This window comes from Xenopus laevis, chromosome 6S, assembly GCF_017654675.1.
Source record: "Xenopus laevis strain J_2021 chromosome 6S, Xenopus_laevis_v10.1, whole genome shotgun sequence".
Taxonomy (NCBI): Eukaryota; Metazoa; Chordata; class Amphibia; order Anura; family Pipidae; genus Xenopus; species Xenopus laevis.
This window is the reverse complement of record NC_054382.1, coordinates 133,573,265-133,596,126: the sequence shown is the minus strand read 5'-3', so window position 1 is coordinate 133,596,126 and position 22,862 is coordinate 133,573,265.

Sequence of the window (22,862 nt, the reverse complement as noted above, 5' to 3'; positions counted from 1 at the left end):
TAAAAGGGGCGTTGCTTCCATTATCAGTCTTCCACCACGTAGGCCAGAAAAATTCCGGCCCTCTGTACTGTAGAAGTTGGACAGCACTGATCTAAAGCACTTTGAATATACACATACTTAGGTGTGATCTCCCTTAGAGCATATTGAACTCTATCGAGCTGCTGTTCCCTTGAAGTTTATGAAGGTTGAAGATGTTTTGCTAGTCGTCCGACTCAGAATTCAGCTTAACTGAGCCTCTGTATCTATTAACCTGTAGTTCCCATGCAGCATAGAGGGTTCTATATAGTGCCTATATCTGTAATGCATATAACATTTAAATAAGTTCCTGTTACCTTGAAAAAACATTTCCATGGATCCCACCAGCCTTCCAAGATCAAAACTTTGGTCTTCCTGGTGATAGTTATACACTGAACACATACTCGCACGTCCCAGCCCGTCCCATCATGTTTTATGGCACCCTGACTGATCAGTGTGGTCTCAATTAATGCAAATATTGGTCCCCATATTAAAATTCACAAACTGCCAAAAAAATGCAGGCAATTCGTCCATCAGGAATGATTAATTGATTTGTTACTGTGCTCCAAAGGAATTATTTTGAGCTCAACTATTGGTTTTATTTGGCCACCTCTCCTCCTGGGCACCCATGAGCATTGTGCTTATGCAGCTTTTATTTTCATGTCAAACATGCTTTATGTGTCTGACACTCTGCATTGAGAGTTATAGAACCAAAGGCAGCTAATAAATCATTGTCCCTACCGCCCCTATACTTTCTATGCATCTTTACATCTGCCCATTTATCTGAGAAAATAACAGGTGAAACAAGGATACTACAAAGCAGAAGGGCTATTCATGCTTCTCGCTGTTTTCCAATCCAAAAGAATATCCTTATCTCAGGTGCCTGCTGGGTTGATATATGAATCAGAAGTAGCTTGTGGGAGATTCTCTCTGCTCTTCCCTGCAGTACAATAGGTGATAAATCTGTGCATGTGCTTTTTTTTCTTCTTTCTTGTAAAAGAAGCCCATAATTCTTCGTGCCCTTGCAATGAATAAAACTTCTCAGCCGCAGTTCCACGTTGAATCTATTAGAAATTCAGACCCGAGCATGTTGATGTTGTAAATATTCAATCATAATACCCTTAATCAAATGACCATTTTATGATTGGGGGGAAACAGACATCCCATAATCACAGTAGGCTATGCAAAAAGAACATTATAGTGAGTTATGATTAGCAGCTGGAGCTTTAGGTGGTGTCCATTCTTTTAAATTATATACAGGAACAGCCATGTTTCCAACAGGCAGGACCACTAGCTGGTCATTAATTGGATTAAGAAGACTCAATATAATATAAGCTCTTTGGTATGTGGGATGAAACAGCTGTAGACATTTATCTTGGAAAATCCAAGTTTGTGCCCTGAGAGTGCATCTTTAAGATGTTCAAAGTCACTGCTCTATAGTAATACTGGTATATATGTACCATCAGTGGGTGAGGAGACCAGACAATGAGTTCTGAGTTTGGACTTCTCTGCTCTGATCACAAGGGTTGGGGTATAGTTTGAGTATAGACTGACCTATCAATATCCAGTATCAGAAGGAGTTCATCAATGACCCCTGACGAATAATACAAATCCTTCCAGGATGAATGGTGACCTGTTTCCCTAGGACTATTCTACAACTTGGAGGTAAGAGGTTGGTGAGGTAGGTGAGTCATTACCATTAAAGGACTGTACTCTCTATTGGCGGCTTTATCCACCTCTGCAGAGACTTGGCAGCATTGACAGCCCTTGGGTAACAAGATTGGGGGGCTGTCATGACGGTCCTGCGACAGGATTGTCACAGGGCCAACCTAAAAGCAGCAGATGCAGCAGATTGCGTGCTCTTCTTCCCCATGCTCCTTGCCCCGCCCACCGACTTCCTGCTGCACAAGACTCTGCAGAAAGCTGCTCCAGGAACCCTCCAGCGACCAGATCATCCCTCCTTCTCCAGGAACAGTAAGTGCCCTGTATTTACACACTCACATGCACGTACACACATTTATACACTCTCACACACTCATTTTAGTACAATACTTTTTTAATTTATTGCATTTTTTATTTTGCACACATATATACATTTATATAAACTTATATACACACTTACACACTATCACACAACTTTTAGAAGTGTACACACATGTATACACAAAAAACTCACAAAGGGTTTTTTTTCTACTTTTACATTTTATCATTTTGTGTTTTTTTACCCCTAAAAACTGTTTATTTTGGCGGTGTGACTATTGGATAATCTATTTTGGCCACTAATTACACTGTCAGAACAGTTATTTTGTTATTTCATTGATTTACACAATTTTGGTGGTTGTATTGCAATTTTATCCCTGCATTATTGTCTCTTATGTATCTTTAGTATATGCTGTTTGGTGCTTTGGTATAAATCAATGTATTTTACTTTGTTTGAACCATCAAAATATGTGCTTTCCAAAAATATATGGTTTTCTGGGAGTCTTTTTACAGTTTGGGGTCTTATGGCACATAACGCACAGTCGGGGGCTCTGTTTTCAGAAGCTGAGTTGGCCAGATTGAAAATTCATTCAAAAAAGTTTAATGCATCAGGCATCAAACTATTCAGTAGACCTCTGACGTCCATATTTAGGGTAATTTTTCTTTGTACGTTAAATATTGTGTGAGATAAATGCGGCGAACTGCAAATTTTTAGGCGATTTTCAGAAATGTCGTAAAAACCTCTACTGTTTAGAAAAGCTTTGCAGTTTAATAGTTTGGTGTAGAAAGATGTCTTTATCTTTGTTGGATTTATCAGAATGTGTACTTTCCAAAAATATATGGTTTTGGGGGATTTGCTGTTAGGAGGGTCTGGAGGCACATAATATGCAGTCAAGGCTCTTTGTTCACAGAAGGTGAATCAGCAGCGGAGAAAATTCATATGCACTATTTGTATTTGGGGTCCACACATGCCACCTGCTTTGGTATATCTATGTATATTGGGCATCAAACTGTTCAGTAGACCCTTGGCTTCAATATTTATGGGGGCAAATTCACTAAGATCTGAAGTTGCGTCAGTGACAGCTTCGCCCTACTTCGCCAGGGGTAGTTTCGCCAGTGCTACGCCAATTCACTAAAATGCAAAGTTGAATGGTAGTGACGTTGCGCTACCGTTAGGCAAAGAGAAGTTACGCTAGTGATGCCTAATTTGCATACGGTGCAAAGCAGCAACTACATTACACTACACAAGCCCAGGAAACCTTTAAAAATAAAATAAAGGTGTTCTATTGCCCTACACACGTGCCCACTGTATCGTTGAGTTGCCATACCTTAGGAAATGTAGGGGGAAGGAGCGTAGCCCCAACAAAAATGTATGCTATTTTTCATACTATCACCCTTAAAAAAGTAAAAGACACCAGCGATTTTTGGGACTTAGAAAAAATGTAATCTATTTTGGGAGAAACTCCTATCTATTGTATTGAACTTCGCCTGGTCTGACCTGGCGAAGTAAAGTCTGGTGCAAGAGGTAACGTTCAGTAAAATGAGCAAGTTAGTGAATTAGCGTAGTTACGTCCCTTCGCCATAGCGCATTCGCCTGGCATAAGGGTGCGAACTAGCACTAGAGTAGGTCCACTTCGCAAGCGAATTTACGCCAGCACCTGTTAGTAAATCAGCGAAGTAACAAAATGACGTCATGCTGGCGAATTTGCGCTAGGGTTAGCCGCTTCGCGCTTTAGTAAATTTGCCTCATGGTGTTTTACAATTGGATGTAAGACATTGGGTGAGATAAATGTGGCCAATTGCAATATTTTTAGGCGATTTTCACAAATGACATAAAAACCACTGCTTTAGCGTCATGGGAAAAAAAATTCCCATGACAGTATCCCTTTAACCATTTTTGATTTGTCAGAATGTGAATACTTTCTAAAACTACTTTCCAAAAATATATAGTTTTCAGGGGTCACCATAATTTTTTGTTCTGTTTATCCCTCATAAAACTGGCAGTGTTTATAAATTAGGGTAAATGTAAACCATCTAATAAGTATAAACCTATGTACATTGAGCATGAAACTGTTCAGAGAACCCCAAGCTTTCATATTTGGGGTGATTTGTCTTGATACCTAATAGTATGTGGAAAATAAGATGCTGTATACTGGAAGTTTTGAGGTGATTTCCAAAAATATATGGTTTTCTGGGGTGAATGTACTTTTTTTTCTACCTGTAGGGACCCGAAGGGTTAATTGTCTAAAGAGAGCCACATGGCTGAGTTATGGGGTTTCCCAGGGGCTGGGGCCAGAGCATTGTGGGTGCAGCATGGCAGATATCGGCTGATACCACAAGGTGTCACTGCTGCACCACTTTACTATAAAAGGGAGAGCCATGTGCTCAGATAGCCATTACAAATTTCTGCTGTCTTACTGTTGGATCTTACTTCTTGGAGGAAAGAGTGAATTCAGCAGCCAAGATATAGAAGCAGGAGGCCTCTGAGGCTACCAGGCGACCCCATGCCTGGAAGCTCAATCAGGAGGGTCTGAAGCTCCAGATTTTCCAAACCTGAATATGGAAAGTGCTCATGCTATAAACAGTGCTGGGAGCTACAGTTCAGCTGTGGATTCATCAAAGCTGCATTTCTTGGATAAAGATTCTCATCGATGTGGATGCCTGTTTCCGCTCTGTGTGAGCCTGCCTGCTCTGTGTGTGAGCCCTCGGGTGAGTCTGCCTGGGGAGAGTAGAGCAAAGGGAAAGGATCCAGTGGGGTTTCTATTGTGTCACAGGTTGTTTGTGTGTCTGCCACGTGGGAGCCAGTACCTTGTCCATCGGGAAAAGTACTTGGCAAAATAGTGCTATCTGGACCATTTGTGCTCTGGTTGCGAAAAGGGACAGAGACTCTTTGTCACCAAAGAAATAGTGCGGAACTTTGCCTTGTCGGGAATTACCAGGATAGGACTGGCGCCGGGTCACCAGGGTAATGGGTCATGCTTCTAAATGCATATGTGTACTTTTACAGTTTATTTCCCCTTTAATCTGCACTTCCTTGTATGAAGTTGATATTTTTATAAAGCAAGTGTGTGTATTGAATGTTTTCCTAATAGGGCCACCTGCAGGTGTATTCCCGGATCCCATTGGGTGGAGGCACTGCCAGAGAAGAGTTTTCCCAGTACCCTTTCAGATAGCAAAGGGGGCTCAGGACCTGTAATTAGTAAGAAATGGTGTTATGTATAACCTTGGCACCAGGGGGGTGGCCAAAAAGGGGTTACATACCTTTGCCCCCCCCAAAAAAAAACTATGTAAATGTATTGATTTTGCAGTACCTGAAATGACAGACCATATGGGGGGTCTTCATTTTGGGACCCCTATATGCCACGTGTGTGGTACACCTATACATATTGGGCATCAAACTCTTCAAAGGACCCCAGGCTTTCATATTTGGGGTGATCTAAAAAATTACAACTTTAGGAAAGAATTGCAACCTGGTTCCTGGAGTACATAGATATTTTGAATTGCCAGAATCTGTTATTTTTAATAATGGGTAGTTTTCTAGGGTTAACCTACTGTTAGTGAAATGTTTGGCCTTGAAATCAGAAGTATGCCGTTTTGTGGAGCGGTGCTTTGGAAATTTGGTAGTGTACTGCTTAGAGATTTTGATCTATACAAGTGAGAAATCTCCATAGAACTAGATATATTTGGTATTGGCTCATTCAGGAGACATAGAACGTTCCAAATCGGCTGTGTTCTTGTACATAAGATAAATTAAGTTTCTGATATATGTACTTTGTGAAACATGATTTTTTTTCTTTTTATTAGACACTTTAGGACAAATTGGCTGGCAGGGAAAGGTTTAATCTACCAGTGTTTCTGGAGTGTGGGATAAAGCTGGAGGACTTGGAGGAGGCTCATGTAATTAGAACATACATTCTTCACTCAGGTAGTGGACAAGGACAATGGCAGACATTTCATTTATGTTACAGACATTATGTTCTACCCTGCCTTGCCTTTTGGTTTTGATCCACCAAAGCAAACCCAAGTCAACTTGGCTAAGATGGTGATCCTCAAACAAAACATCTAAGTTGTATCAGGAGAAATAAACATAAGTATCTGGGGAGGCTTGAGTTCATTTCTCTTACAGTGTAAGCAGATGGCAAAGCAGCCCAGATGGAGTCTACGTTTTCAGAGTTAGAGACATAAACAAGTTCATTTCTGTTATAATAAACGTGAATGTGACCTGTCTGATCAGCTGGGAATGTAATAACTATGACATTGTTTTTGAGCTTTTTCAAATGATTTTAATTCTTACAAGCTGTTCTTTTAATTTTCTCACTCCTTGTGTCCCTGTACTTACTGGGTTCTTAATGGGTTCCAGGTGAGTGGCTGGTGAAATACAAACCTGTGCCAAAATTCTTATAGGTGCCCCAATGAGACGGATACCACCTTCACCTAAGCCATAAGGCTCTGGAAAGAAATCAGGTTAAAGGAATACTGACATACCAAGATCAATTAATTTCAGTTAAAGTGGTGGTTTCCCTTTAAGTTAAGTTTTAGGGGGAAAGTGGCTAACGCTGGTGAAAATTAGCCAACGCTATCGTAACTTCGAACTGCTGAGCGTAATTTTGCTGGCGTAATTTCACCAGCATTCAGTACCCTGTGTGCAACTTGGGATCTTCGTGAATTAGCGTTGTCCAGGCGAATTTACGCCTGGCGAAGTGTGCAAAGCCAGCATTGGCGAATTTTCGCCAGTTAGTGAATTTGCACCTTAGTATGTAATAGAATGGCTAATTCTAACCAACTTTCAGTTGTCCTTAACTTTTTGTTTTTTATAATTTTTGAATTATTTACCTTCTTCAGGCTTTTTCCAGCTTTCAAATGGGGGTCATTGACCCCATCCAAAAAAAATGCTCTGTAAGGCTACAAATGTATTGTAATTGCTCCCTTTTATTCCTCATCTTTCTATTCAGGCCTCTCCTATTCATATTCCAGTCTCTCGTTCAAAGCAATGCATGGTTGCTAGGGTAACTTGGTCCCAGCAACTAGATGGCAAAAATTGGAAACTGGAGAGCTTCTGAATAAAAATCTAAATAAGTCAGAAAACACAAATAATAAAAAATGAAAACCATTTGCAAATTGTCTCAGAATATCCGTCTCTACATCATAATCATGTTGATTCATTTAAAGGCAAACAACCCCTTTAACAAACTTTAGATTATGTCACAAATAGATTTAGATTTTCATGTATTTTATCTCTCTCTATCCCCAGGAATTCCCAGCCGGCAGAGCTCAAGCAGGAAATAAAACATTCAGATAAAGGGTAACTGATCCAAGAATATGCCTTGTAGACAAGCAGGTTTATTTTCCATTGCCATACAGAAGAAAGGGGTGCAAATGTGTTTATTATCATGTACTTATTAACTAAGCTGGGCAGTCTTGGGATATAGAAGCACACAGAGCAGACAGCACATGGATCTCACCCACTCAGTGTTTCCATTGCTCAGCCGTGACATTTGTATCACCTCCAATAAATAGGAATATGTAAGAGATAATAACAGGGAGAGGAGCGTGACATCCCCCCGCACAGCTGCACAGGGGGGACTCATAGCAAGCAGTGGGGTGCTGGATGAATAAGAAATATTAAAGGAGAACTAAAGACTAACTAAAGAAGTAGGTAGAAATGTTGAACGTGATGTTTTGTGCTTCTGTACCAGCCCAAGGCAACCACAGCCCTTTAGCAGTAAAGATCTGTGTCTCCAAAGATGCCCCAGTAGCTCCCCATCTTCTTTTCTGCTGATTCACTGCACATGCTCTGTGCTGCTGTCACTTACTGAGCTTAGGGACCCACTCACAATATACAGTACACATAGAATAGAAATGTCACAATATAAGGCTGATTAGTAATTAATACACATAATTACTACATGGCAGCACAGAAACCAGTGCAATTAGCATCAGAATTGAATAATCAGCAAACCTGTAGCATCAGCTTATATTACAGCCAGGGAAGCTCATTTTCTGCTGGATAATTAGTGACGAGCCCTAAGCTTAGCTTCTCAACAGCCAATCAGAGCCCACTGAGCATGTGAGTGTCACAGACACTTTCCAAGATGGTGACCCCCTGTGACAAGTTTGAAGTCCTGGATCATTGCTGCTATTGACAAGCTCAAACTTTAGCCTCGTGCAATAAGTTCACTATAGAAAATAGGCCATTTTTAGCCATATTATTTGTTAGACTTTAGTTCTCCTTTAAGACAGATAGGTAAATGCTGACATTAATGAGGGCAGCTGTCATATTGATAATTACTAATATCATTAATAGCAATATCAATACACTATCAGTAGTTCCTCTATGTCCATCTGATAAAAGATTTAAGCCAGCGGCATAATGATTGGTACCCGGGTAGAGAAAATGCAGAGTCTGCCACTAGCCTTATGGGTAAAGCTTTGAACTGGAGAACCCAAATTCCCCCGAATCCTTCACTAAAGATTCAGCCGAATACCGAACCGAATCCGAACCCTAATTTTTTTACTTCCTTGTTTTGTGACAAAAAGTCACGATATTTCCCTCCCGACCCTAATTTGCATATGCAAATTAGGATTCCGATTCGGTTCGGGCGGGCAAAATGATTTGGCTGAATCCGAATCCTGCTGAAAAAGGCCAAATCCTGGCCAAATCCCGAACCGAATCCTGGATCCGGTGCATCCCTAATTTATTAGCACTTTCCCATCAAGTTACAACCAAAAGACAAAGCATATTAAAAGCAGGTGGTTCCTCATGGGCGGGGTTCCTGAGCTATTTAAGCAGTCAATATCCTAACATGCTCAGGAAACGCTGGGTTGGCCAGCTGACTAGAAGATCTCCCATTGGTCCTTTTCTCATTTATATCATTGCCTATTAGTGTGCCAATACCATTCAGAACTCTTTACATCTGATTGTATCGAAGGTGGGCCTAAATATCTGGTTCTCAGGTGGATTTTAGGAGGAGAATCCAACACTTTGGGACGTATAGAGCATGAGGAACATGTTCATCTGGGATGTTAGCAGCAAACCCAAAGCAGATAATTACATTTTCTATGTAAAGAAAAAAAAACCCTGCATAAAGGACGTATCTGTAACTCAAAACAGTCACAACAAAGTGTGAAGGGAGAGGGTTGTTTATGCAGAACACAGTATAACTAGTCAAACTAATTCAGCTAGTTGTAGGTAAGGTAGTAAGTGTTAAAAGTGAAGTGATGGTTCATTACTCCTGGAAAATAAAGATAACTAAGAAATATGCATTTTTTTAAATTAAAACAATCAGCAGAAAGTGTTTTTAGCTTGAGTTCAATTTATATAATTCTGACACAATATAAGGAAAAATATATAAACACTAGATGCGCTAGATTCCGTAAGGCGATACCAAATACCAAAGAAAACTTCAAGAACAGATAAATTAAATGAATCCAAATGTCACTTGATATAAATATCTAATTTGTCTTATTGCCCCTTTAAAGCAAATTAAAACAAATTGACCGGAACACTTTAAAAAAACAATAATTTAACAAATCACCATCGATAGCAAATTCAACTGAATATTCTAAATCACTGTATGATACTTCCAAATCAATAAATAAAATAAAAATAGTCTCTATATCTCCAAAATAATCACAAGATATTACTCATTTTTCGGCATTTTCCTTAATTAGAAAGTCTTTAAAAAGTGCTGTAAAGCAAATTAGATATTTATATTGACATTTGGATTCATTTATTTCACCTGTTTTTGCTAATTTGATCAAGATTTCGCTCATGTTGGACAATGTTTGTTTAGCTGTATACTACACTTTAAGAGACAATTAATTATTTGCTCATATTTTACTGCATCTCCATATATATTCCCCTGTACTAAACACAATCCAGCAGGAACAGCCCCTAAGTATGCTCATAGTCTGTACAGAGAGATCCCATAAAACTATGGCAGCATAGGTATTCCCCTGTACTAAGCACAATTCAGCAGGAACAGTCCCTAAGTTTGCTCATAGTCTGTACAGAGAGATCCCATAAAACTATGGCAGCATAGGTATTCCCTGTACTAAGCACAATTCAGCAGAAACAGTCCCCTAAGTTTGCTCATAGTCTGTACAGAGAGATCCCATAAAACTATGGCAGCATAGGTATTCCCTGTACTAAGCACAATTCAGCAGGAACAGTCCCCTAAGTTTGCTCATTGTCTGTACAGAGAGATCCCATAAAACTATGGCAGCATAGGTATTCCCTGTACTAAGCACAATTCAGCAGGAACAGTCCCTAAGTTTGCTCATAGTCTGTACAGAGAGATCCCATAAAACTATGGCAGCATAGGTATTCCCCTGTACTAAGCACAATTCAGCAGGAACAGTCCCTAAGTTTGCTCATAGTCTGTACAGAGAGATCCCATAAAACTATGGCAGCATAGGTATTCCCTGTACTAAGCACAATTCAGCAGAAACAGTCCCCTAAGTTTGCTCATAGTCTGTACAGAGAGATCCCATAAAACTATGGCAGCATAGGTATTCCCCTGTACTAAGCACAATTCAGCAGGAACAGTCCCTAAGTTTGCTCTTTGTCTATACAGAGAGATCCCATAAAACTTTGGCAGCATAGGTATTCCTCTGTACTAAGCACAATTCAGCAGGAACAGTCCCTAAGTTTGCTCATAGTCTGTACAGAGAGATCCCATAAAACTATGGCAGCATAGGTATTCCCCTGTACTAAGCACAATTCAGCAGGAACAGTCCCTAAGTTTGCTCATAGTCTGTACAGAGAGATCCCATAAAACTATGGCAGCATAGGTATTCCCTGTACTAAGCACAATTCAGCAGAAACAGTCCCCTAAGTTTGCTCATAGTCTGTACAGAGAGATCCCATAAAACTATGGCAGCATAGGTATTCCCCTGTACTAAGCACAATTCAGCAGGAACAGTCCCTAAGTTTGCTCTTTGTCTATACAGAGAGATCCCATAAAACTTTGGCAGCATAGGTATTCCTCTGTACTAAGCACAATTCAGCAGGAACAGTCCCTAAGTTTGCTCATAGTCTGTACAGAGAGATCCCATAAAACTATGGCAGCATAGGTATTCCCCTGTACTAAGCACAATTCAGCAGGAACAGTCCCTAAGTTTGCTCATAGTCTGTACAGAGAGATCCCATAAAACTATGGCAGCATAGGTATTCCCTGTACTAAGCACAATTCAGCAGAAACAGTCCCCTAAGTTTGCTCATAGTCTGTACAGAGAGATCCCATAAAACTTTGGCAGCATAGGTATTCCCCTGTACTAAGCACAATTCAGCAGGAACAGTCCCTAAGTTTGCTCTTTGTCTATACAGAGAGATCCCATAAAACTTTGGCAGCATAGGTATTCCTCTGTACTAAGCACAATTCAGCAGGAACAGTCCCTAAGTTTGCTCATAGTCTGTACAGAGAGATCCCATAAAACTATGGCAGCATAGGTATTCCCCTGTACTAAGCACAATTCAGCAGGAACAGTCCCTAAGTTTGCTCATAGTCTGTACAGAGAGATCCCATAAAACTATGGCAGCATAGGTATTCCCTGTACTAAGCACAATTCAGCAGAAACAGTCCCCTAAGTTTGCTCATAGTCTGTACAGAGAGATCCCATAAAACTTTGGCAGCATAGGTATTCCCCTGTACTAAGCACAATTCAGCAGGAACAGTCCCTAAGTTTGCTCTTTGTCTATACAGAGAGATCCCATAAAACTTTGGCAGCATAGGTATTTGTAGGTTCCAGATACCCCTTCCCAGCACAAGGCAGTAGCAATACAACAGGTCTGGTACATCAGTGCAATACTAAGTTAAACCAGCAGATGGACCAAAGCTGTTTCATTCGCTAGACTCAGATGACCAGTTCTCTGTACAAGCAGTACACACAGAGCAGGAATATTCAGTATAAAGTGCTTTTAAGCCTAAATTAATCTTTTGATTAGCTTCTGTTCTGTTCTGTTCTGTATTGCCCCATCTATAGATGTTTTCCCTAAACTTGCCTTTTGTGGACTGAGGGTTTCTCGTAACCTTTGCGCAATGCAATTTTTTTCTGTGATTTTAGCGCTTTGCCATTTTATCTGATGCCGCTGAGGCTGCAATTCATTTTAATTGCCCTGAAGCTGCTTCATAAGTTTTTACAATGTCAAATGTTTGAGATCAGCACCTTGATTTATCAGCTCCTCTAGCATCGCTCCAAACACGCTGTCGAGACAAATTATTTCCTTTCTCTCAATAAATGCTGGGGCTTTAACTAGCAATGCCCTGTTGGGCCATTTACCCCCTGACTTGCTTGAGCGTATTGCCTTCAACCTTGTGACTTAAATAATAGCCACACAGTACCTTTAATGAGTGCTGACTTGTGAGGGGTCCATGCAGAATGAGAAACCACAGATGGACCCTGTCCAGACAGAGGGGAAGGTGAGAGGCACATACCGAATGAGGAACCACAGATGGACCCTGCCCAGACAGAGGGGAAGGTGAGGGGCACATACAGAATGAGGAACCACAGATGGAGCCTGTCCAGACAGAGGGGAAGGTGAGAGGCACATACAGAATGAGGAACCACAGATGGACCCTGCCCAGACAGAGGGGAAGGTGAGAGGCACATACAGAATGAGGAACCACAGATGGACCCTGCCAAGACAGAGGGGAAGGTGAGTGGCACATACAGAATGAGGAACCACAGATGGAGCCTGCCCAGACAGAGGGGAAGGTGAGGGGCACATACAAAAGGAGGAACCACAGATGGACCCTGCCCAGACAGAGGGGAAGGTGAGGGGCACATACAGAATGAGGAGTCACAGATGGAGCCTGTCCAGACAGAGGGGAAGGTGAGGGGTACATACAGAATGAGGAACCACAGATGGACCCTGCCCAGACAGAGGGGAAGGTGAGTGGCACATACAGAATGAGGAGCCACAGATGGAGCCTGTCCAGACAGAGGGGAAGGTGAGGGGCACATACAGAATAAGGAACCACAGATGGACCCTGCCCAGACAGAGGGGAAGGTGAGGGGCACATACAGAATGAGGAACCACAGATGGACCCTGCACAGACAGAGGGGAAGGTGAGGGGTAAATACAGAATGAGGAACCACAGATGGACCCTGCCCAGACAGAGGGGTGAGGGGCACATACAGAATGAGAAACCACAGATGGACCCTGCCCAGACAGAGGGGAAGGTGAGGGGCACATACAGAATGAGGAACCACAGATGGACCTGCCCAGAGACAGAGGGGTGAGGGGCACATACAGAATGAGGAGCCACAGATGGAGCCTGTCCAGACAGAGGGGAAGGTGAGGGGCACATACAGAATGAGGAACCACAGATGGACCTGCCCAGACAGAGGGGTGAGAGGCACATACCGAATGAGGAACCACAGATGGACCTGCCCAGAGACAGAGGGGTGAGGGGCACATACAGAATGAGGAGCCACAGATGGAGCCTGTCCAGACAGAGGGGAAGGTGAGGGGCACATACAGAATGAGGAACCACAGATGGACCTGCCCAGACAGAGGGGTGAGGGGCACATACAGAATGAGGAACCACAGATGGACCTGCCCAGACAGAGGGGTGAGGGGCACATACAGAATGAGCTCTCAGCCTGAACATAACACGATTACACTGGGTACTGCTGGAATGTTACTCCATCTTTAAGTTTTAATTCTAACAGGAAACTTTACTCCTGAACTGTTTGCTCATTTCTGCTGATAAATTCAATACGAATAGAAAACTAATTATAAAAAAACTTACTGATTTGATTTCATATTTCCTTTCATCACCCCCATAAAATAATTCCAATATCTTCCCTTTATTTGCTGCGCTCTTGAATATCCAGAAGCGGTTAATGAATTTGCGGTTAAATTATTCATCCGGGCTAGCTAGCACATTGTTTGTTGTGCTTCTCTCGGAGAAATGATTATTTCATTAAATCATTAAGTGATATTATAATCACAGTGATTGCTTTTTTTTTTTTGCATAATTGCACAGTGGATGTAGCATTTAGTGCATTGTATAGATAAACGATTATTTCGGCTTATCATTTCATGGTGCTCGCATTCGGCAAGGTGCGAGGAGATTAGAACGCATCTGTAATGTTGTATGTGATAAATCTGAGCACCGATTTGCTGGAGGAAAAAACTCTTTAAAGGGCATTGCTATTACTGTACAAAATCTTCCAAATAATGTGTCAAAGAATATGTCTTTATTCTGCTTGTTTTTTTAGTGATCTTCCCCCTGTAACTTCCTGCTGCAAATACCCCATTCATGCTGTTAGTCCAGGAACGATGGGTAGAGCAATGAATTGTACTGGATATAGATTCTACCATAGGATCTTTAATCTATCATGATCCATTAAATGGGAACATCATGGTTTGTTTGAAATCTGCACTGGGGAATTCCCTTATTTTATCATTACTGTATAAGGTAGTAATTGTTGGAATTTAGACTAGGCCCCTTAGCTCATAACAAGGTAATAGATATATAGAAATAGTCACCCTGCTAATTTTCCATGGGTACCCAGGGCAAAATAAGCACTCACCCCAAATCTCCCCCTAACTGGCCTTCAGACTGGGCCCCCTTAGCTCATAACAAGGTTACAGATATATAGAAACATTGGGGTAACAGTCACCCTGCTATAGTTCCAGGGGTACCCAGGGTACAAATAAGCACTCACCCAAATCTCCCCCTAACTGACCTTCAGGCTGGTCCCCCTTAGCTCATAACAAGGTTACAGATATATAGAAACATTGGGGTGTCACCCTGCTATAGTTCCAGGGGTACCCAGGGTACAAATAAGCACTCACCCCAAATCTCCCCCTAACTGACCTTCAGACTGGGCCCCCTTGGCTCATAACAAGGTTACAGATATATAGAAACATTGGGGTAACAGTCACCCTGCTATAGTTCCAGGGGTACCCAGGGTACAAATAAACCCTCATCCCAAATCTCCCCCTAACTGACCTTCAGACTGGGCCCCCTTAGCTCATAACAAGGTTACAGATATATAGAAACATTGGGGTGTCACCCTGCTATAGTTCCAGGGGTACCCAGGGCAAAATAAGCACTCACCCCAAATCTCCCCCTAACTGGCCTTCAGACTGGGCCCCCTTAGCTCATAACAAGGTTACAGATATATAGAAACATTGGGGTAACAGTCACCCTGCTATAGTTCCAGGGGTACCCAGGGTACAAATAAGCACTCACCCAAATCTCCCCCTAACTGACCTTCAGGCTGGTCCCCCTTAGCTCATAACAAGGTTACAGATATATAGAAACATTGGGGTGTCACCCTGCTATAGTTCCAGGGGTACCCAGGGCACAAATAAACACTCACCCCAAATCTCCCCCTAACTGACCTTCAGACTGGGCCCCCTTAGCTCATAACAAGGTTACAGATATATAGAAACATTGGGGTAACAGTCACCCTGCTATAGTTCCAGGGGTACCCAGGGTACAAATAAGCACTCACCCAAATCTCCCCCTAACTGACCTTCAGACTGGGCCCCCTTAGCTCATAACAAGGTTACAGATATATAGAAACATTGGGGTAAAGTCACCCTGCTATAGTTCCAGGGGTACCCAGGGTACAAATAACACTCACCCAAATCTCCCCTAACTGACCTTCAGACTGGGCCCCTTAGCTTCATAACAAGGTTACAGATATATAGAAACATTGGGGTGTCACCCTGCTATAGTTCCAGGGGTACCCAGGGTACAAATAAGCACTCACCCAAATCTCCCCCTAACTGACCTTCAGACTGGGCCCCTTAGCTCATAACAAGGTTACAGATATATAGAAACATTGGGGTGTCACCCTGCTATAGTTCCAGGGGTACCCAGGGACAAATAAGCACTCACCCAAATCTCCCCTAACTGACCTTCAGACTGGGCCCCTTAGCTCATAACAAGGTTACAGATATATAGAAACATTGGGGTTACCCTGCTATAGTTCCAGGGTACCCAGGGACAAATAACACTCACCCAAATCTCCCCTAACTGACCTTCAGACTGGGCCCCTTAGTCATAACAAGGTTACAGATATATAGAAACATTGGGGTGTCACCCTGCTATAGTTCCAGGGTACCCAGGGTACAAATAAGCACTCACCCAAATCTCCCCCTAACTGACCTTCAGACTGGCCCCTTGGCTCATAACAAGGTTACAGATATATAGAAACATTGGGGTAAGTCACCCTGCTATAGTTCCAGGGTACCCAGGGACAAATAACACTCACCCCAAATCTCCCCCTAACTGACCTTCAGACTGGGCCCCCTTAGCTTCATAACAAGGTTACAATATATATAGAAACATTGGGGTGTCACCCTGCTATAGTTCCAGGGGTACCCAGGGCACAAATAAACACTCACCCCAAATCTCCCCCTAACTGACCTTCAGACTGGGCCCCCTTAGCTCATAACAAGGTTACAGATATATAGAAACATTGGGTGTCACCCTGCTATAGTTCCAGGGGTACCCAGGGTACAAATAAGCACTCACCCAAATCTCCCCTAACTGACCTTCAGACTGGGCCCCTTAGTCATAACAAGGTTACAGATATATAGAACATTGGGGTGTCACCCTGCTATAGTTCCAGGGTACCCAGGGTACAAATAAGCACTCACCCAAATCTCCCCCTAACTGACCTTCAGACTGGGCCCCCTTAGCTCATAACAAGGTTACAGATATATAGAAACATTGGGTGTCACCCTGCTATAGTTCCAGGGGTACCCAGGGCACAAATAAACACTCACCCAAATCTCCCCCTAACTGACCTTCAGACTGGGCCCCCTTAGTTCATAACAAGGTTACAGATATATAGAAACATTGGGGTGTCACCCTGCTATAGTTCCAGGGGTACCCAGGGCACAAATAAACACTCACCCCAAATCTCCCCCTAACTGACCTTCAGACTGGGCCCCCTTAGCTCATAACAAGGTTACAGATATATAGAAACATTGGGGTAACAGTCACCCTGCTATAGTTCCAGGGGTACCCAGGGTACAAATAAGCACTCACCCAAATCTCCCCCTAACTGACCTTCAGGCTGGTCCTCCTTAGCTCATAACAAGGTTACAGATATATAGAAACATTGGGGTGTCACCCTGCTATAGTTCCAGGGGTACCCAGGGTACAAATAAGCACTCACCCCAAATCTCCCCCTAACTGACCTTCAGACTGGGCCCCCTTGGCTCATAACAAGGTTACAGATATATAGAAACATTGGGGTAACAGTCACCCTGCTATAGTTCCAGGGGTACCCAGGGCACAAATAAACACTCACCCCAAATCTCCCCCTAACTGACCTTCAGACTGGGCCCCCTTAGTTCATAACAAGGTTACAGATATATAGAAACATTGGGGTGTCACCCTGCTATAGTTCCAGGGGTACCCAGGGTACAAATAAACCCTCATCCCAAATCTCCCCCTAACTGACCTTCAGACTGGGCCCCCTTAGTTCATAACAAGGTTACAGATATATAGAAACATTGGGGTGTCACCCTGCTATAGTTCCAGGGGTACCCAGGGCACAAATAAACACTCACCCCAAATCTCCCCCTAACTGACCTTCAGACTGGGCCCCCTTAGCTCATAACAAGGTTACAGATATATAGAAACATTGGGGTAACAGTCACCCTGCTATAGTTCCAGGGGTACCCAGGGTACAAATAAGCACTCACCCAAATCTCCCCCTAACTGACCTTCAGGCTGGTCCTCCTTAGCTCATAACAAGGTTACAGATATATAGAAACATTGGGGTGTCACCCTGCTATAGTTCCAGGGGTACCCAGGGTACAAATAAGCACTCACCCCAAATCTCCCCCTAACTGACCTTCAGACTGGGCCCCCTTGGCTCATAACAAGGTTACAGATATATAGAAACATTGGGGTAACAGTCACCCTGCTATAGTTCCAGGGGTACCCAGGGTACAAATAAGCACTCACCCCAAATCTCCCCCTAACTGACCTTCAGACTGGGCCCCTTAGTTCATAACAAGGTTACAGATATATAGAAACATTGGGGTGTCACCCTGCTATAGTTCCAGGGGTACCCAGGGTACAAATAAGCACTCACCCCAAATCTCCCACTAACTGACCTTCAGGCTGGGCCCCCTTAGCTCATAACAAGGTTACAGATATATAGAAACATTGGGGTGTCACCCTGCTATAGTTCCAGGGGTACCCAGGGTACAAATAATCACTCACCCCAAATCTCCCCCTAACTGACCTTCAGACTGGGCCCCCTTAGCTCATAACAAGGTTACAGATATATAGAAACATTGGGGTGTCACCCTGCTATAGTTCCAGGGGTACCCAGGGTACAAATAAACACTCACCCCAAATCTCCCCTAACTGACCTTCAGACTGGGCCCCCTTAGCTCATAACAAGGTTACAGATATATAGAAACATTGGGGTGTCACCCTGCTATAGTTCCAGGGGTACCCAGGGCACAAATAAGCACTCACCCCAAATCTCCCCCTAACTGACCTTCAGACTGGGCCCCTTAGCTCATAACAAGGTTACAGATATATAGAAACATTGGGGTAACAGTCACCCCAGGCCATAAATAAGCACTCAAATCTGCCTGAAAACTGCTTTATTTTTGTTTTATTAGAGTTGTATATATTGTATGAGTCCAGAATAAATCTCAGAGGTTACACACAGAAGTACCTTCTACAATTTTCAAAGAAGAGGTGAAGTCTGGTTTAGAAGTTTTACCTAAATAAAAATAAGTTTTTCTTCTTCTCTTAATTAATTGGTATGAATGACAGTATGTCTTTGTGGGTCTTTTTTACTTCTTAATTACATACATTGGCCTTAGATTGTGGTTCCAGCTTCCTAACGATTACTAGTGGCCCCTCACTACTGCATGGAAATGTCAATCTCAGGATACAGTCCCTGAAATCCCTCTGCCTATTCTGAATTATGTACATTTTTGAACATATCTGACCTGCCTTTTGTTAGACCGTTCCTCTGTCCCATGCTGATTGCTGTAAAAAAGTGGCTCAGATCTGGATCGTGACAACCTCAATGGCCGAGACTCCAGAAAAGCTTGACTGTTCTTTAGTCCCAGACAAATAAACATAAAGGCCCAATGCCATTTCATAGCAGGAAAAGCTTTAAGAAATGGGTTTCTGAAAAGAAAACTGTTTCTAAAATGCAGTGAAATACTTTTATCAGAACAGACATGAGATTACTCTGCTAAATACCCAGGGGGAGGTCAAGAAATCACTGGTCACTGTAGTCTAATGTATTGTGTTGGCCGTGATGATGAGGTAATATCTGTTGTAACCAATATGACTTGTAAACAAGCAAAAAGATATATATATATATACACACTTTTTATATATGTCTTTATGGTTTTTTTATACTTGGGATTTTTTTAATGAATACAGGTATATAAGGCACAGGATATCCTGTGACCTCACCTCTGATGAAGTGCCAGAAGGAGGCATGTAACGCGTCAGGTGATCAAACATGTCATAGGGTAGGAGTACATCTGTAATAGATGCCTGTTTGTTGTTTTAATTATCAAATAAAGCTGGAATTTCGATTTTACTCCATACGTGTGGAATGGTTTCCTCAACCACTAAATCCCCCACATATGTCTTATGTAACCTTAACGATGTACCAAATCCAGGATTCAGTTTGGGATTCAGCCTTTTTCAGCAGGATTCTGTCAGGCTCTGCTGGGACTCGAGCCAGGAACCTTTCGGTTTCTGGCTCAATGCCTTAAATATTTGGCCAGGTGAGCAGCCTGTAAGGTTGCTCACTATATGTTACCTGGCCTCTGCAGCCCCAGCCCAGCTGCAGCCTGTCCTTGACCTGACCTGACCTTGCCTTTCTGACTCCTGCTTCCTGTTCTGACCTGTACCCTGTCTATATCTTCCCTCGTCTTGCTCTGCATTTTGCCCTGCCTTTTCCAGTCCTATCCTGCTATCCGCTCCAGTGCTATCTGCTCCAGTCCTCTCCTGCTATCCGCTCCGGTCCTCTCCTGCTATCCGCTCCAGTCCTCTCCTGCTATCCTCTCCGGTCCTCTCCTGCTATCCATTCGGTCCTCTCCTGCTATCCATTCGGTCCTCTCCTGCTATCTGTTCCAGTCTTCTCCCGCTATCCTGTTCTCCAGTTCTGGATCTCATGTCTGCTCCCGAGCTACACCCGCACCATCCTGTCCTATACTTCTAGTCTGCTCCTGTCTCCTAATCTGATCTACGCCCACACTGTCCTGTCCCATCCAGTCAGTTCCTGTCCTGACCTTTGCCCTCTTCATCCTGTCCAGTCTGTTCCTGTCCTGACCTTTGCCCTCTTCATCCTGTCCAGTCCTGATCTTCGCCCCCTCCATCCTGTTCTGCTCTGCACCTGTTCCAGTCTGACTCAACGCCCTCTTCAACCTGTTCCTGCCTCAAGGACTCACCTTTCCCTCATCAGTCTCCGCAGTGCCCCCTACCTAATCCTTGACAGATTCAGATTCGATACGAATCCTTCTGCCAGGCTGAACCGAATCAGGATCCTAATTTGCACACGCAAATTAGGGACAGGAAGGGAAATTGACTTTTTTGCTACAAAACAAGGAAGTAAAAAAATGTTTTCCCCTTCCCAACCCTAATTTGCATATGCAAATTAGGATTCGGTTCGGAATTCGACCAAATCTTTCCCAAAGGATTCAGCCGAACACAAAATAGTGGATTCGGTGCGTCCCAACTTAACATAAATATCGTAAATAAAACATGAAACAGGAGGGTGATTTCGAGAAGTTGTTTGTTGAAAGTGTCTTGAGATCTACTGATCACCAGCTAAAGGTTTACTGGTAGATCCCTATCTACCTTTTGGGTGCCCAAACTTTTTTACCCGTGAGCCACGCTCAAACGTAAAAACAGTTTAGGAGCAATACAAGCATGAAGGAAGTCCCTATACAGAGAAATCCATCCATAAATGTATATAAAAATGACAATGACACAATGATGATGTACATATAAATTAAGAGGAACAAAGAATTTATAATCCAGTCACTTCTCTCCAGGAATTTTCAGTAAATTCACCTGTTTCTTGTCTTCCAAAGCTTTACAGACTCTTGGCTGAAATCTTCCAGCCAGCGATGTTCTATAAATGAAACATAAATTTATATAAACTGCTGCCCTGTGCATTAAGAGCATGCTCCGGAGATTGTCCTGATTTAAATTTTAAGATTTCAGAGAGGCAAAATAATTAAATCATCAAGCTCTAAATAATGGGAAAATGATTACAGTACAATATGGGATATTCATATACAGTTTAATCAATTCTCCTACATTAAATCACTGCTCGTTTAAAATGAATCTCCTTACTGCAGTACTTCAGCCACGCAGCGCTGGATGTCTAGTCACGGAGTAACGCTATAGCGGCTGATTAATGATGTGCCGAGAAAAAGAGAGGTTGTATGTTGGACAATATCAACATTCTTAGAGAAGTGGAATACTTAAAGGACAACTAAATCCTGAAAATAAATATCACTCTAAATGATGTATTTTATATAGTGAACTTACTATACCAGCAGCCCTTTAACAGTAATGGTCCAGGCCTTCAATGTTGCCACCAGCAGCTCCCCATCTTGGATCTTGTTAGGCATCTTTTGTGTGTCAGTGGCTCTGCACATGCTCAGTGGGCTCTGGGCTACGGTTAAAAAATTAGAGAACTTTAAAAATCATGAAAACATATAAATAATAAATAATATTCTTACTACTGTTGGTGACACAATCTCCCGAAAATGCTTCTTCTCCACCATCAATAACTGAAATCGCCTCACGAGGAAACTTTAGGAGACTTTGCTCGGTTTCAACCCCCCCATCTATAAAGTATTTCTAAATAAAGAACTTCTTAAAGGAGAAGGAAAGGCTAAAACTAAGTAAGCCTTAACAGAAAGGTCCATCTAAATATACCAGTAAACCCCCAAAGTAATGCTGCTCTGAGTCCTCTGTCAAAAGAAACATCACATTTCTTTCCTTCTATTGTGTACTCATGGGCTTCTGTATCAGACTTCCTGCCTTCAGCTTAAACATCATTGCCCTGGGCGTGAGCATGCTCAGTTTGCTTCCATTCCCCCCCCCCTTCCTCCCTTCTCTACTGTAATCTGAGCCCAGAGCAGGGAGAGACTCAGGCAGGAAGTGATGTCACACCACGTTAATACTGCAGCTGCTATCCTAAACAAACAGAGAGTTTTTTACTCAGGTATGGTAAAACATTCTACAGAATAAATATAGCATTCCAGCTTGCACTATTGCCAATAAAATACCTCTGTAGCTTTCCTTCTCCTTTAAATGAGAACTAAAGCGTAGAAATAAATGTGGCTAAAAATTGCACGTTTGATATAGTGAACTTATTGCACAAGGCTAATGTTTGAGCTTGTCAATAGCAGCAATGATCCAGGACTTCAAACTTGTCACAGGGGGTCACCATCTTGGAAAGTGTCTGTGACACTCACATGCTCAGTGGGCTCTGATTGGCTGTTGAGAAGCTAAGCTTAGGGCTCGTCACTAATTATCCAGCAGAAAATGAGCTTCCCTGGCTGTAATATAAGCTGATGCTACAGGTTTGCTGATTATTCAATTCTGATGCTAATTGCACTGGTTTCTGTGCTGCCATGTAGTAATTATGTGTATTAATTACTAATCAGCCTTATATTGTGACATTTCTATTCTATGTGTACTGTATATTGTGAGTGGCTCCCTAAGCTCAGTAAGTGACAGCAGCACAGAGCATGTGAATCAGTGAATCAGCAGAAAAGAAGATGGGGAGCTACTGGGGCATCTTTGGAGACACAGATCTTTACTGCTAAAGGGCTGTGGTTGCCTTGGGCTGATACAGAAGCACAAAACATCATGTACAAC